This window comes from Pinus tabuliformis, chromosome 4_1 (genome assembly GCF_031772625.1).
Source record: "Pinus tabuliformis cultivar Carrire ecotype Pingquan chromosome 4_1, CPIR1, whole genome shotgun sequence".
Lineage (NCBI taxonomy): Eukaryota > Viridiplantae > Streptophyta > Pinopsida > Pinales > Pinaceae > Pinus > Pinus tabuliformis.
Window position 1 is genome coordinate 510,852,666 of NC_142303.1, and position 18,728 is coordinate 510,871,393.

Here is an 18,728-nt window from a genome sequence, read left to right on the forward strand (position 1 = left end):
TTTGTGTGGTTGTTGTTAAAAAAAAAATACAGGGGGAGCATGTAATGAAGAGAGGAACAACGGCGTGGGCATCGTTCCTTGTTCGTTGAGCAATGAAAGAAGATTCGCAGCAGCAAATATAATGTAATGTTTCCTTTTGAAATGTATTGTGAAAACACACAGATGCAGCAGCATGAAGATTTTTTTGTTGAAGAAACAAAATGTAATGGACAGCACCACATGTAAAAGAAAATTTTCTTTATAGCAGTAAGTGTAAGATTTTGTTTTTATTTATATCAATAAATGTAAAAGAAATTTTTACACATAGTAGTGCAAAATTTCTAAAAGAGACAAAGTAATTTTTTTTGAGAAGTTCTTGGTGAAATCCCTCTGAGAGAGGAAGAAATTTGTAACTGTAGTGGTTCTGATTAATGAATACAGAGTGTTTATTTTGATGTGTGAAACTCTGTTCTTCAGCACATAATTTTTATTTTCCTGGGATAAAAACAAAGCATTGTTTCTCTGTTTATTTTTGTTTGAAATTACCAGAAATTTTCAACATATCTCCGTCATGAAATTCCTCTATTATCGTGAGTGTTCACCCAGCAAGAATAAATATTACTGCTACAGTGCCACTTGCACAACGTTCATATGACTAACATATCACTAACATGGACATTGCAATTAACATCATTAATCGATTAATTGCTTCAAATATTTGCATAATGCAAATAACTGACATTGAGATCATTTTTCTGGAGTCAACTTTCAAGAGACCCTCATCAAGAGGATCATGAGGCCTATAACTCTCTGCATTGACAAGCTCTAGATGAGCAACCAACAAAACTAGAGGAACAGAAGAAAAGAGCGAAGAGAGCGAAATATTCATTCTAGTCAAGTAACTCTCCCCTGAGCAAGGCTACTGGTAAGGGGAAGGAAAGGTTCTCATAACCGCATCTCTACAATAATGGTCGATTCATTCTTTGGGCAAAAACTCGAGGAGGATCAGGATGTTCTGATGATTCAAGCATTGACTGACATTTGGAAATGTTGCACAGTTATCACATTATTTGGCTCTACGAGAAATTAAAGTGTCTTTGGTAGCGAAGCTCATGTACATGTTTTCACACAGATGTTATCTACTTACTCAACAAAATTGCCTGGACTTTTTTGGTCGAAATCTGTAAAAAATGAAATCAAAGATTTAGATAGTTGGAGTGTTTGAATATATTTTTATGATGGAAATAGATTTAGCATCACTAAAAAAAACTCTTGCAGCATTTAAAATCTTGAAATTTAACTACCAATAAAAAATTTCTACAGAATTTTTCATAATCCTACAGGAATTTCTGAACTATTTTGTGAGTTATTGAACTGAGACTTCTGTGATCCATATCAATTTTTATGAAGAATCTTCGGCGAAAATCACATAGAAAAACTTATGTCGACGCGTTTCGAACCTTCCAGTGCGGCTCATCATCAGGGCAAGTTGAATGAGCAAATCTCATTTAGCACATTAAATAGACAGGGCAGAGAATCCATCCATGACTCAACGGCTAAAAAATAACAGCTAGAAAATGATAACGGTTAGTTTAACCTAGATAAATGGAAATTAATAATAATAATATTATTATTATTAAAAAAAATTTCTTTTAAAATTTTTGACTAACTGTTTCGCACCTAACTTTAACATTTATTAAATTATTATGTATCATTTATATGATGTACGCGTAATTAATTAAAAATTATTAGATCCAATGTATCATTGAAGTATTTTATTGTATTTTTATTTTATTATAACTCTATATACATTTTTTTATTGTAGTTTTGTTTACGGTTTCTCATATGATAAGTAAGCATCCTACGCACAAATCGACAAAACTAGGCCTCCATTGCATAGTCAATCTATTTATTTAATATCGTCCGATTTAATGGAATAAGACAGCATCTTTTATATGTTTGTAAATGGAGTAGTCTTTAACGCGAATTTTTGAAAGCCTTTCCGGCGATTTTTTCCGGTGAAAATCCGGCAGTAATTTATTGGAATCCAAGTTTGATAGCTAATTTTTGCACAATGAAACCGTCCCAGGGGTTTTTCAGGGTGCTGAATCCGAATATGCAGTTAAAAAACCATTTTAACTGCAACAAATCATGATTTCATCTCAATTTCTTCCGCCGGATTCCGTCACCGGAATCTCAAAAAGTCGCATTATAGACAACTCCGTTTGTAAATCAATGAATTCCCGCGTTCACAACTTTCATATATGTTCCTAGTGATTGGGTTTTAAGCCTTTTATTAAATGATTCAAATATCTTAGAATAATAACTTGTTGCTTGTAATATTAAATTTCAGGTTTAAAGCAAATCTATTCAATAGGTATTCTGTTGCATTGCAACCTTGCTTTTTAAGTGAGTGTTAGGTAGTTCAGGGATTCATGCCTACTCTATGATTCATAAAATCATATAAGAAATCGTTGCATTTAAAGTAATTAGTTTTTATTCCTTGGCCAGGAATGGCCAACAATATATTTGCTTAGTTATAAGTTGATGCATAATTACGAGTTGTTTTTATAAAATAAAACTAGGTATCACAGAAAACTAAGAAATTAAGAAACTTAGGAATTTGTAAATGAATTAAAAAAGATAATAAAATTTAAAATTTATTTATGAAAACAAAATGTCAAAAATTAAATAAATTCTAATATTAATATTAATAAAAATATATATATATATATATATATATATATATATATATATATATATATATATATAATCTTTAATTTTCATTTATTAAAATTTAAGAAATTTTAGATAACAATGCATACAAATCAACATTTTCTTCCTTTTTTTTAATAATTATAATGGTTTTATATTTTTTATAAAATATTAATCCTTAAATTATGATATTCTATGCACATGTAATAGTTGAAGGATATAATATATTAAAATTTGTTATTTTTGTTAGAAATGTATATAACTATTGAGAGGTGGTGAATCAATAGTGATGACACTTATAAAATTTTCACTCTTTCTCCTGAATCACTAAACAACCATACACGTTGAAGGAACAAAAACCACCCTGTTTTGTTGTGTTGCTTCTCATTCCCTTATTATTATATGAATAGATTATTTTACATCTTTTAGTGGACCACCACAAGTTAGGAGCCATTACTACTTTGAACAATATTGTTAGCCACGACTAGCTAGGAAGTCTTTACTCACACGTCTTTGCAGACCACCACTTGCTAGAAGCCACCACTCCTAATAAGCCTCGCCCAACCACCACTAGATGGAGATATTGCTCCCAATATACCATTTTGTTTGCCACCACTCGCAAGAAGCCACCACCCCTATCTTTTTCAACCACTAGTGAATCGAGGCCACTTCCTTCTCAAATTCTTGGAGCCACACTTTCATTCATTTTCAAATTGGACTCCAAAGAGAACTTCACAACCCAACAACAACATGTCAGCCCTCTCTAAAATATATAAAATATATCCAAAAACCAAAAACTACATACAAACACCATTCTAATGAATTCAGTGGCAACATCCATACACTAATGATCTTCCACCATTACTTACTCCATCCACTTGTTCTTTGCATAAGATGCTAGCCGAAACACATTTTTTCTACCTTCTGCAACTTTTGCAAACCACTTCATATTTTTTGCATAATGTCTCTCACAACTTGCACACTTTTCTTTTCTCTCACACTCACCAAACCAATAATACAACCAACATCAAGTCCTCAAACCAAACTCCAATATATTATTTGATTGAATGATTGATACAATAATTACAAAGGAGTACCAAGCTTAACAACTCTATTCATACAACATTTATCCTCCTTGACCTAATCCTCTGTGATATTCATTAAATGAGGGATCTTATCAACTTTAACCATCTTCTACATAACTTCCTCAGAGTTTTTGACCAATTACCAAGTGCAAAAGCGAAGTATATACCCTTATAAATAGCTAGAATGCACACAAAATATGAGAAATTCACTCTAAAAGGGGTAATGTAAGTTATCCATTTAGGAAGTTAGTTATAATGTAGCTTGCTCCGCAGTGACCAGAATTGCCCTATTTCTCACCCTAAATCTAATTCAAACCTCAGTCAAATTACTTCCAACTTCTGGCACGCCTTCTTCAACACCTGTAGGACCTGTCCAAGCCTTCACGAGTCTCAATAACACCTCTAATAATCATTTCAAAACCTCTAAACATATTCAATTGATCATCATGTCAAAGTGTCCAAACATGTTCAACTTCCCCTACAAGCATTAAGACATCATCATAAGGTTCCACATTTCCTGGTACCTCTGCATCCTCCTACAACTCTTTTGCCAATCATAAAGATTTATATGAAATCGAGGTTGAAATCAAGACAAGACAAACAATGCTAAGTGCCTATTGATAACAATGCCAACACTACAATGTCAACATGCTCCTCCTTTGGCATCGATGTCAACCTCAACTAGATCACCATAACATGATCTCTAAACTTTGAAGTTGATCTCCATACTCTCTCAATTTTCTCTCCCCCTTTCACATATTAAATGGTAAAGGGAAATACATACATTGAAAATCAATGCCAACAATGTGAGGGGATGAGAGACATACTCCCCTTGAAATACTCAACACCATACTAAATACATAGCTTCTAAAAATTGATCTTTTGATAAGAATGGATGTCTGTCGTGCAATACAGGTATGTAAAATAATGAACTCAGTTGCAAAACATATATCTAGCCAATACTATGCACCTTCTCATGTTTAACATGCTCCCTTAAGCATCTAATGGAGTTGCAAACACACTCTCTTTGTTGTTGTAGAAACACTTCCACTTCTCTCCAATAAGCATCCTTGCAAAGTGTAAGAGACTACTCCTCATGAAATAGGACTCCAATTGACCTTGAACAATGAAATACAATGACATGAAATAGAAATACAAGACTTCCTAGAGCAAATATATGGTTGTTATAAGTATTAAAGCCTAATATTTGACCCCTCTATAAAGATATCTATCACCAACCAATGACTCTATGGACCGAAGTTTACATCATTTACCCAATGCAATAGTGATACATCAATGATATAGAAAATATGACATGACTTTGACACCCATTAGTCTGTACATAGTTGAATTTGACAACTTTTATAATACATTCTAGTCATCATTGGTCTTTCCATGACCAATGCATCAAAATATTAGACAATAATGATACATGTCTTTTACAAATGCACACAAGTGTGTTCTCCTCTATGCATGATAAATATAATGATATGAATCAAATACATGGCATCCATGAGAAATGATATGTTATCTATGGAGAAATAACAATAGGAGTACAATATGTGGTATATGAAAACACATGTCTACTCTCAATATCTTAACCATAAGAAAGGAACCCAACAACAAATAAATTTGATGAACAACATATCGAATACCAACAATAAATTAGTATCAAAATAATTATAGGCTAGTAGCAACTACCATAGTTCGCATCGAAATCTACAGCATAATGATATGATACTAAAAACAAAATTAACATGACATAGTGCAACAACATATATATCCTCATGATTAGTAAGTAATTAATCATAAATGAGGCTCAAAATCAGACCAACATATTATTGTAGCATAAAATCTATCTCCATACACAAATCAACAAGCAAAAAACCGTCATTGGTAGCAAATAAGACAACAAAATAGAAATCTCTCCAACATCATCAATGTGTGGCTAAATAAGTAATGCATCTAAGAAGCAAATAATGAAAACTGATCTATGCAACAACAACAACAACATAAAAACTTGCAATAAGGCATTTTTTGCAACTCATCACCTCCTTGACCTCATGGTATCAAGGTCAACACACTCTCTCCTGATATAAAGAAATCAAATTACCAAGCAACAAAAGTATATCAATCAAAACAACATATGAAATATGCATATTCTCATGAGACTCATGCAACAACATACTTCATGCATAAGCAACAATATGCCTCTAATCAAATTCACACAGGCACATAAGCTCATTATAACTCTACTGTAAAAATGAAAACTATCTGGGCAAAAACGTGCATCATACATCTATACATATAAGCCATAAGTAACAATATGCACACTCTAGATGTGCCCACTCTAATGCACCATCATCATATCTCCATAGTATCCTCATACATATGAAAATGCATAACATAAATGTGATCTAGGAATTTGAGCACAAGCAATATATCAACTATTCCATGCAAACATACTAACACATTTGAATCTTAAACATGCACATGGGATCATATGATTGGATGCCATGTCTTCAAAAAATCATTAGGGTCTCAACAAGAAAGTTGGCTCAATGCTATCAACCATCACATATGGTTGATCCAACTCATATCAAATTGAAGAAAATAATATATCAATAAAAAAGCAAATATCTCAAACCTCATGAAGCTCCCCTCATGAGCCTGTGCATCACCTTCCTAACACTCATATATGTCCATATTTAATATCTTTGATATGGATAGACGTCCAATTGTCTACATGCAACTCAATATGTGGCTATATGCTCCCCCTAAGACCATGTAGGCCAGAGTGTTTGGTGGGGTTGTCTTGATGCTGAAAATGCAGCAAGAAAATATCAGTTTGACTTTGCCTTGGTCAAACTAGAGAAAATTCAAATTTCCATTTCAGTAGAAATATTGGAGGTAGTTAACTTAGGTGATATGGAACTTTTCACTCACTTACCTCAGTTAATTCGAGTTAGGGAAGTTTGAGTTAAGTTCTACATGATTGATTGCCAATTTGTAGCAATCTATTTCAACTAAATTAAGTTATGGTTAGTTAAACTAGTTCTAACTCTTAGAGGAACTAGTGGAAGGTCAAGTTGTGGAAGTGGAACTTCAACCAAACTCAGTGATCAACAAGCTAACTAATCAATAAACCCAAAATAATTGATGCATGCAAATAATTCGAGTTACACAGTTGAGATGGAGATTCCAAGGAAGTGTACTATCAATGGTAGACTATTCTGAAGTGTACAGGTGGTGCTTGTAGCCAGATGATGATCCTAGAGGAATTGTACAATATAATTGAGGGAACTTCCTAAATAATAGGGGCTAATTTCCTCAAGGAACAATGCAAGGAAATAGGAGCTTGGAGGGCTTGAAATTTGGCTAAGTGTTGGCGAGAGTCAGTCAGTTAGGCAGAGGGATAGACTATATAGTCGCAGGTTGTGCTGAGGCTTGAGAAAGCATAAGTATTCACCTCTATTATTTCATTAATGCAATACAAATACGAAGGGGTTTTGAGTAGTTCATTTCCCCTAGATAAATCTTTGTGCATATGTGATAATTATTCTTGCATGTTTATGATTTTTTTTCTGATCATGAATTGAATTCCACATAATAGTAGAGTAGATTGGAGTCTTATGTTTTAGTAAATTTCATGAGAAGTTTCATATATACACAATAATTTATACACTTGTTACTCCATTCTCCTCCAAAATTTGATGGGTTGGGGATTTGACATGTGCATCACCTTATTTCTTCTTGTGTGGATGATCTTGCATTATACTCTCTCTTTGACTGGATCACATATAACACGTGGGAAACTTGCAACCGTTTTCCTATGGCCAATATTATCACACACATAACACCTTATGTGACCATGGAATAAATAAATAGTCCCATAGCTTATGTCAACTTATTTTCTACTCCTTGCATATGTCCTACAATAAATAGACTTATGGAAAATATCATTGCATGAGAAACAATAACCATAAAAAGGACTATTATACATGGCTATTGATGATCTTCATGATGAGGGAAATATTACTTACATGCTTGCTTGAGGTTGTTTCTACTTTGGCTGATCCTTTTGTCGGGTGGACTTTATCTCTTTACTTCTGCAATTTGCTACTATATGTCCAAATTTGTTTATAGTTGAAGCACTTGACATTTCTATTTATTGGAGAAATAGATTTTATTGGTGAATGTACCTTTCTTGGCTCATTCTTTTCCTCCTTTCTTGGTTGTTGGTCTTTCTAATGACTTTCCCTTTTCACGCTACTACTAACTACTACAATGTTTTCTATTTTTCTTCTAGTTCCTTAAGAATTAGATCTAGCCATTTCTAATTCTTCTTTTACAAAGTCTAATTCATTTTCCAATCTTTGACATAGATCATCCTTTTCCTTATACCACTTCCTCATTTCTTCTTCGATTTTCCTTCCTTCTTCCAACTAATTTTTTAAATAAAAAATTTCTTCCTTGAAATTTTTCTCTCTTTCTTGAACTCTCTATTTTCCAATGAAGGCCTTTGTACTATACCCAGTGTTTTGATATGCTGACTTTGATCTTCAACTAGTCTCTCATTTTTTCTATCATTACTACTGATTTCTTCTCCAAAAGGATTTCCTCTACTTCTACTCAAAAGATCAATCTTAATTTATTGGTTATCAATTTCTAACCCATCAAGAAAAATACCATCATAATCACTACATGTGCAAGAGGAAATTGGTAATTCTTCACCTTTCTTGACCAACAAAAAGAAGGGTTCTTTTGAGTTTGAAATCTTTCTAACTAGTTTGGTTATCTTCTTCTTTTGAGGCACATTCTTCTTGTTCTTGGCCATGATCCATGATCTACTCTCAAATGGTTAAGCTTCACTAGAGAGAACCAACTCTGATACCACTTGTTACAAATGTAGATCACTACTTAGAGGGGGGTGTGATTCAGTAGTGATGGAACTTATAAAATTTTCACACGCTTTTCCAAATCACTAAACAAACATACACATCATAACATCAGTAGATAAATTCATCCTAAAATTAACACATAAGAGCCATGATAAACATCAATACAAACATGCACAAGGAGATACAACTATTTCTAGTGGAAACCTCGTAAGGACAAAAACAACCCATTGTTTTTGTGTTTCTTATTGTGCTCTTGTTATTATATGAATAAATTTGTTTACATCTTTTAGCTAGCCACCACAAGTTAGGATCCACTATTCCTTTGAATAGTATTGTTGGCCACCACTAGCTAAGAATTCTCTACTCACATGACTTTTCAAGCCACCACCTTTTGGAAGACACCACTCCCAATAATCCTTGCCCAACCATCAATGGACTTTCTATTCACCACTAGATGGATATACTACTCCTAATATATTGTTTTGTTGGTGGCCACCAACAAGAAGCCACCACCCCTATTCTGTTCGACCATTGTTGAATGGAGCCACCACCTCCTAAAATTCTTTGAGCCACACTTTGATTCATTTTCAAACTAGACTCCAAGGAGAACTTCAAAACTCAACAACAACATGTTAGTCCTCTCTAAAATATATATAATCTATTCAAAAACCAAACACTGCATACAATTATTATTCTTATGAATGCACTAGCAACAACTATACATTAATGATATTCAATCATTCCTTAATCCATGTCCTCGCTCTCTACATAAGATGCTACGTAAAACATGCTTCTGATACCTTCTGTGACTGCTACAAACCACTTTATATTTTCTACATAATGTCTCTCCTGTTTGCATACTCTTCTCTTCTCTCACACTCACTCAACCAAAAATACTACAGAGATGAACACCTCAAAGCAAACTCCAATATATAATTTGCTAGAAATATTAAGATAATAATTACAAAGGAGTATTGAGCTCAACAAATCTATTCATATTCTTAATAAGTGATCCGATAATTTGAATATTTCTCCTCTTTGACCTAATCCTTCATGATCTTCATTAAATGAGAGAGCTTATTAACTTTAACCATCTTCTACATAACTTCCTCAGACGTTTTGACCAATTACCAAGGGAAAAAACCAAAGTATATGCCCCTGTAAATAGATGGAATGTGCACATAATAAGGGAAATTAACTCTGGATAGGGTAACGTAGGTTATCCCTTTAGGAAGTGGGTTATAATGCAACTTTCTCCACTGTGACCCAAATTACCGTGTTTTTCACCCCAAAACTCAGTCAAACTACTTCCAACTTCTGGCACACCTTCTTCAACACCTGTAGGACCTGTCCAAGCCTTGAAAAGTCTCAATAACACCTATGGTGATCATTTCAAAGCCTCCAAACATATTCAATTGATCATCATGTAAAAGCCTCTAAACCTATTCAACTTCCTCGACAAGCATCAAGGCATCATCATAACATTCCATCTTGCTAGATACCTTTGCCTCCTCCTGCAACTATTCTACGGATCACAAAGAGTGAGCTACAATCCAGGCTGACATCAACACAAGACAAATAATGATATGTTCCTGTTGAAATCAATGGCAACATTTTTTTATATTTTTTAAAGGCAGCTTTCATATATATAACTTCATTTTACTTTAAAATTAAGATATTTGTTACTTATAGATAAAAAATAAAAGGGAAATATAAATGATAATAATTTTAGTTTATATATATATATATATATATATATATATATATATATATATATATATATATATATATATATATATATATATATATATATATATATATATATATATATATATATATATATATATATATATATATATATATATATATATATATATATATATATATATATATATATATATATATATATATATATATATATATATATAGATATATTCCAAAGGAACCCAATAACCTTCCTGACATGTAACCACTAGTAAATCCATGCGAGTTTACACCCTATCCTTTTTGATGTAAACAGGGCTTATTACATGGGAGATTTGAACTTGGGTCTACCTTGTTTCTACGATTTCACAAAATTCAAATTAACCAATTAAGTTGCTCCCCCGAGACTTATTTTTTTTTAGTTTATATATATATATATATCAAATTTTTTAAATTCAATTTATAAATGTTATTATTTTTATAGAATTTTATTATATTATGTGCAATTAAGAATGTCATTAGAATATTTTATAATGGGAAATCTCTCATGACATGTTAGTGGCAATGTAAAAACGGAAAATAAAAAATTTGTTAACACAAAGGGATTTTTGGAGGTACATTTACAATGGATTTGAATGTGTAGTGTAAAATGATCAAAATTAGAAAATGAATTAAATTTGCAAAGATATAGTTTTTATTTATATAATTTGTGTATAACTATCTGAAATTTGAGTTTTCACAATATTTCTATGTTTATTTTATGCAAAATATAATGCATATGTTTCACTATTATATCTTTTAAATTACAAAACTTTGTATTAATACAAGACATGTGGCTCTTAACATTATCAAATAGTTTTTAGTTATTTTTTCATTGTAGAGCTTAGTTTACACTAATTTATCATATAGCTTATTTTTAAAATGATTCACTTCATAAAAAAAGTTATAAAATAAAAGAGATTTAATTTTGGATATCTATATATCTCAACATAAAACTATAATAATAAAAATAGTAAACAATATTAGGTTCTTTTAATTATATATTTTGAATATGCATAGTCAACTCTATATGCGTTTTTAGTTTGATTGGTGACAAATTTATGTAGTTCATACAAAATAATTCAAAAGGAGAGTTACTTTAAAAGTATTAAAGTTTGTGTAGTTTATGTAGAAATATTGTCAAAAAAAGAGTTATTGAGAGGTATTTAAAAAATGGAAGCTTTAGTCCATTTGAAGCCCAAACCAATTGTTTTGTCAATATGAACCTAACTATGAGGGAAGTAAATCAACATACGTGTATTCATAATTTATTCGAAATAGAATGAACAGGAACACAATTCTAATAACACACATACATTACAATAATGTGAATGTTATGTAGTAATGAACATGCATTCATAATAACATGCACATGTTAATAACACGTGTTTTCCTAATAATGTGCATGAGTTATTAGGAAAGTGTGATATCCCTCTCTTCCTAGCTCCCTTTCCCTTTCTCTCCCTCTCTCCTCCCCCCCGCTCCTCTTTGTCTCTCTTTATCTATTGGGGTTGCACATGCACCAACTTTCTCACTCGTTCGCTCACTTAATATCTCCCCATCTGCCTCTCTGTAACTCCACTTCCCCTCTCCACTCATTTCCCTCTCTCTATGCCTAACTATTCACGCTACTCTTCTTCATCCCTCTCTCTCTCACACACACAATTCACGCCACTCTATATTTACCTCTCTCTCTCTCTCTCTCTCTCTCTCTCTTGACCTCCATTTTTGTATCTCCTTATCCACTTTCTCACCCCTCCATATTTTTCACTCACCCTTCCTATGCTTTTGTCTTTCTATCCTTCACCTAACCCCCATATCTCTCTTTCTCCCTCATTTTCTCTTATCTCTCTCTACCCCTTCCCTTTCTCACTCTCTCCAACTCTACCACTCTATTTATCACTTCCTATTCGCCCATTTCTCTATCTCCCCCTCCCTCTCTCTTTCTCTCTCACTCACTTGTTATCCACCCTCTATACCACTCTCTCTCTATCCCTTAATTCACTTTCTCTCCCACTTACAACCCTTTATATATCTCTGTACCTCTCTCTACCCCACTTTCAATCTCTCTACGACTTGCTCTCTCCCTCTCTCACCCTCCTCTTGACCCCTTAGCACCATATTCTCTCTCTCTCTCTCTCTCTCTCTCTCTCTCTCTCTCTCTCTCTCTCTCTCTCTCTCTCTCTCTCTCTCTCTCTCTCTCTCTCTCTCTCTATATATATATATATATATATATATATATATATATTCACATCTAAATCTCTGTCTCTTTCTCTTTTATCCCTCCTTTCTCTCTTTCTCCCTTCCTATCTCTCTCCCCTTTTCTCAAGGTCATATTGTTTCTTTATCACTCACAATATTTCATTCCCCCCTTTTCTCTCTCCCCTCCACTCCTTCTCTTTCTCCTTCACTCTATTTCCCCCTCTCTCTCCCCATGCCCCATTTCTCTCCTCTCTCTCACTAAACTTCTCCTCTCCTCTCTCTCTCCCACATCCACTCATTCACTCACTCTAACACAACTTATCCCCTTCTCTCCATATTCCTCTCCCTCTCCTTGTCTCTTCCCCTTTCCATTCTCATTTAACTGGTTCCCCTCTCTCCCTATTTATCTCTTTGTCTCCCCTCTTTTTCACTCTCTCTTATTGCCTCATTCCCTCCACAATGTACATATCTTTCCCTCCTCATGGACATAAATCCTAAAAATAATCATTTAGGGTCGAAGGCACTTGACTTCACTCCCTAACATTATGAAGTACACAATACCTATCCTTCATGAAAAATACATCATAATTGTGGTCATGTATTTTGAGTGGGAGGTAAAATACACTCTATATGTGTCATGTGTCTTTGTTTAAGGCCTCTTTTGTTGGAAACAATGTTAAATACTAAGAGGGGTAGGTGAATCAATATTTACGCTAAGTTTGAGCTTTTAAGCCAATTCTTGTTTTCACATTCAATCTTGCCAACCATTCATGTGAGCAATCACTATCATAACATGTGTAACAAATAACTAAATTAACACATGAATACACACACCATGAGTAGCATACACATGAACACTGAGGTTTAACATAGAAACCCGTTGAGGAGAAATACCACCAAAGCTTGATTTTTATTATGATGTAAATATGAGATCCTAATATGTTACATCATTCTCTCTAAGCACCCACCCAAATGACGAACCAACTCCCTTAAATTATTTGCTAGCATCCACTAGTAGGAAGCACCAACTCCCTTATTCTATACACACTTGATGAACTTACCATTAAGCACCAAATTCATGGATTTATGCAAGCACCCACTTGTAGGTGGCACCGACCTCCAAGATCTCCTTAGATACCCACTAGATGGTAGAACCAACTCCCTGGTTTGTAGTCTCCAACCCACACTTAATAAGGAACTCGATACTTTCTCTAAATGGAAAACACACTACTTGTTAGCAACTTTGCATTCATTCACTCAACTTGAGCATCATTAGGTAAGTATTGGGTATGAAAAGTCCTTACCTTTCCTTACGAGTGCATATTAGTTTAAAAAGTGTGATGGGTGCATAAAAGAAGAGGTTTTATAAGCTAAGTCTAGTTTAGTAGTCTTGCCACCTTAGATAGTGAACTATAATCATCTTATTCACCCATCACACATGCAAAGAAAAAACAAAAAAGGGTGACAATTCCAAAAAGTGGACCAACATTCATACTCTCATCACATGGTTGGTATGTGAATATGGTAGGTGGGGGCCAACTCACACAACAGGCTGAGCCCAACCACTCAACCATCGATAGCATATGTTGACCCCCCAAGCCTCATTTGGCATAAAAATTATGTTTTAAAGACAAGGGAGGCATGCCACTACTATTTAAGGACAAGCTACCTATTCCATCACTTTCATAGACTGCTACAGAAGAATCTAGAGGACCTATAGGTTGTTTTTACATGATAGACTAATAGTGTTATAGGATAGACACGTAGTGCTATAGGATAGTTTCCGGGTTCTACAGTAAAGTACAAAAAGATGCAAGGGGCTCAATTCTAATAAATTTTGTTACTCAAACCCTATAATTCAAAGATAAGCATCAGAGGGAGGGTAAGTACAAAATTTGCTTACCATCTTTTGATGAAAAAGCCTACAAAACCCTTCAATTTTGCAGAAGTACATCCTATAGCAATTTCAAATATGAATTTGGGCATGAAAAGGAAATGAAGTATAGGTGTTTTTGAATTGAGCATAATACGAAAAGAAAATGCAATAATTTTGAGTTTTATTACGAAATTGTCCCTCTTCTAAGTAGTGTAAGAAAACTATTCCTTCTATCTCTACCTCAATAACCCTAAATGCACATAAATCCCTAAAACCTATAACAGAGGAAGGGAATTGCTTATCCAAATTTGAAAAATTGCATTGAAGACTATGGGGGTTGGATCCAACAATAGGGAGCCCATAGAACCATCTCGAATTCACTAATGCCCTGATGTTAAGGATCTCTTTTCTAATCATCAATGGCTACGGTTATTTGTTAAATTCATGGTTTTTAATGATTTGATGACTCAAGAATTCACTCTAGACCTCTAGCCATAAGGATAAAATGATACCATCATGATAGTAAGGGGACTCATTATCCACTTGAATGGATAATTCATCAACAAAATAACCACACTTCCCCTCAGAGTGCGATGGAGAAAAGAGGAAAGGACAAACGTTATCACAACAAACAACTTTCTCCTTACAGAAGAACATCCCATTGAGGAAAAAAATGAAGTTTGAAGAGAAATTTTACCCTATCCCTAGGATGAGGTAGCATACCATCTGTTGAGGTACATATCTTATGAAGGAAGGCTTAGTATGTCTATTCATGCCAATTCAAGATGCTCCATCAGGTGATGTTTCAAATGAATTTTCCTACCTAAGAAAAAATGAGTATTCCTCACTTTCTCTTCTAGTTAATCAAGGAGATGATCCAAAAAGTTAAAGGATGAAAACATCAATACATATCACACCATGGGCTCATAAGATTAATAATTATGGATACTCTAGAGGGTCTTCAAAACCCTCTAGCTTGGGCTGACTTTGTGGACAAGGATAGGGATACCTTCCTAGAAATCCAAGCACAAGCCCAATTGGAACTTGGAGGGGCTTCAAAATAGGAAGGATTTGTTAAATAAGTAGATGAAGAAGATCCAAAATAAGAACTAGAAAAGGAAGTGGAGAAAGAAGAAGAAGCAGAGGCACAAATTGAATTTAGAAAAAAACCAAATTTCCTAAGGAAGACCCAATCAAGCTTGTTGTGACACAAATAGAAAAATAGAGGACTTTAGAGGTCATTGGGACATCACATGGGCCAAAAAAGAGAAGGAGAAGAGAGTAGATAGAAAACACTTCATAAGGAAACACATAAGAGGAAGTTGTTGCCACCTTAGTAGCATTAAGTACCCCAGCTAAACCAAAAGGAAGGAAGCCAAGGCAACCCCCTATGCACATAAAGAGAAAAAATTGCAACAGAATAAGGAGACGAAATCCTCAACCCTTTTCTCCAACCCTTACCGCTTTTGAAGAGTCGACCATCAAGCAAGGGGAGAATTGGAAAGAAGTAATAAGAAATTATAGGAGCTAATATCCATCAAAACTAAGGTGAAACAACCACAGACCCCACAAAAGAGGTCAAGCACCAAGGGAACCAAAGGCCCTAAGAAGACCATCAGTTTACAAGAAAAATTTACAATGCTATAGGAAGGGACAACAGTGCTACAGAAAGGCACATAAAGGCTACATGAAGGCACTGCCCAATTATAGGAATACGTATCACAACTACGAGGGGTTGTGGGACACAAGAGAAAAATATAGACCTACAAAATCCAGATCCCCAACCACACCTTGGATCCTACTATAAATGGTTTAAAGAAGGAAATATAATCCCTACCCATTTTTCAATTCCATTATTCTTTGAGGTAGAGAAGGAAAGGGCTAGGACTCAAAGGTGGATGCAATTTGAAAAATATAAGTGATTTCAATATGTAGGAATAATGTAGGAGAATACGAAAAGTATGGTTAAGGAAATGGTTGATCTCATACTCAAGGAAGAAAATGTAAGGAACCAACTACAAACAAAAAATAGATGGCTAAAATCCTAGGTACAGGGGAGAGAGGAGTAGCTTTCTAGCATGGAAACTTTGGCCATAGAAGCCATCTAGTGCAAGAATACATTGAAGACCTATTCACTATTCATAAAGGAAAAATGGAATGAATTCAAATTAAAGCCTTGGCTGAACAAGGCTCTCTCCCATTCCAAGACTACAAAAAGTTCTTTGTGCTTTCTCATAAGAGCAATGTTAAGGATATAGCTAAAATGTCTTAATTTTATATCAACAATTTAAGATTGATTGACATGAACATTTGGGACCCAAACTCAAGAATGGGAGATCTGTAATTGATGACCTTGGGTTAGTAGCTTACCCATGAAGATGCCATATATGAAGACATCAAAAGAGTCATGGATAAGGAGGGAAATGAACCCTTATGGGTTATGGTAGAATTAAGAGTGGTTTATCTTGTCACTAGTAACCATTGGCTCATTTTTGGAGATCCTAGGTTGGCACCAACTTACATAGAGAAATGGGATTAGGAAATAATACACTTTAAAGATACCCTCATATTATTAGAAAATGAAATATTGCAAGCCTGTCAGACAAGGTGGCACACCCTACCACACAACTTGAGAATGAAGGAGTATCACTCACCAGAAAGGCTAAGGAATGCTTTGGACAAAAACCCTTTGTACAAAAGGATACTCTAGAGATTTGGGACCAATTGGATTGGACTAAATTTTAGTCATTCTCTACTACTGGGCTCAAAAGAATATAAGGAATAGGCATAGGAACAAACAGAATGGGTAGAGATTGAAAACAGTGTAGGTTTCCATCCCGAAGAATGCATTCCTTCTAAGGTAGCTTGGGATGTCAAGGAGGCCACCAGAATGAGGCAGAACGAAGTGATTAAGTTGCTCAGAGAATGAGAAACACTTTTAGTAGGAGGGTATGAAGGGCCTCTCAAATAGGTGCAATTCAAGGTGCATCTGACCATGCTAAGCACATTTTAACCTTTTTTTTGGATATGATAATATATTTTTGAGCTATAATGTGTTCACTAGGAAGGATAGGGAATATTTTTTATCTTGTAGCCTAATTTATTTAATGTGCAAAACAAAGAGGATCTAATGTGTAGAACACGTTGGAGACTAATAGGAGAAGTTCTAGGAGGCTCATTTCTTGCATCAACCCATCAACAACTCAACTAGCTTATGGGTAGTTACTACCGCTCCGTGACTACGAGAACCCTACGAGACCATATCAAATTTTGTAGGATTTTTGGAGGGAAGAAATCTTCCCTTCAATGAGGATGGCTCTCAATTTTATTTTTTTTAAATGAAGGAGCTTAACAGCTTAGTGGATTTGACTTTGAGAGGAAGACAGTCACTATGAGAGTAAAAGACTACTACTTATTATATTCATTGTCATGTTATGTATTTGAACGATTTATGAGATTAATGAAATGAATCATTTTACCTCTAGTATAAGTTTTCTTTAAGGGAGTTGAGTTTCCTTGGGTTAGGTCCCAACCCAAAGCACTCAAGTCCTTCTTTTGTATATTTATGTTATCTATTTATTTTCTGCACTTTGTGTAGTTGTGTTTCTTTCTTCAAATCTGTTTATCAGAAAAATAGATTATCTCTTTAGGTTGATAATTAAGATCTCTTGAGAATATTAGGTGTGTAACTTGTGTGGAAAAACACAATTATTTTTTTTCTCCTATACGAAAAAATCAAATCCTATTTTAAATTCAACTCATCCTTTCACATGCGTTTTTGTTTTCTGCAATTAATATTTTAACATTCCTTTAATCACTTTGTCTTTGTTAGTTGAATGGTCATTTTGTGTGCATGTGAGATATATTGGTTCATAGAGTAGATCAGAATCATTTTCTATGTACCAACACCATTTCGTTCAACACTCCTTTCATTTTCATTCATTACACCAAACTGTCTACGCACAGGAAATTACACTACCAAGCTACATGAGACTGTTAGTCTTGCTTTTCCTCTGAGCAAGTTGTGCAATTGAGTAGATCTAAGTTTGGAAAGGTCCCTTACACTCTTTCACAATTTCCTACCACCTCCTCCCACCTTCAGACCACTCCTGGAACCCTTACACCACTCTTGGATGCAATCTTGTAGCAATCTTGTAGTAATCGAAGTCATCTTGCAACAATCTTCTAGAAATCATATATCATTTCACATAATTCAATAAAATGTGC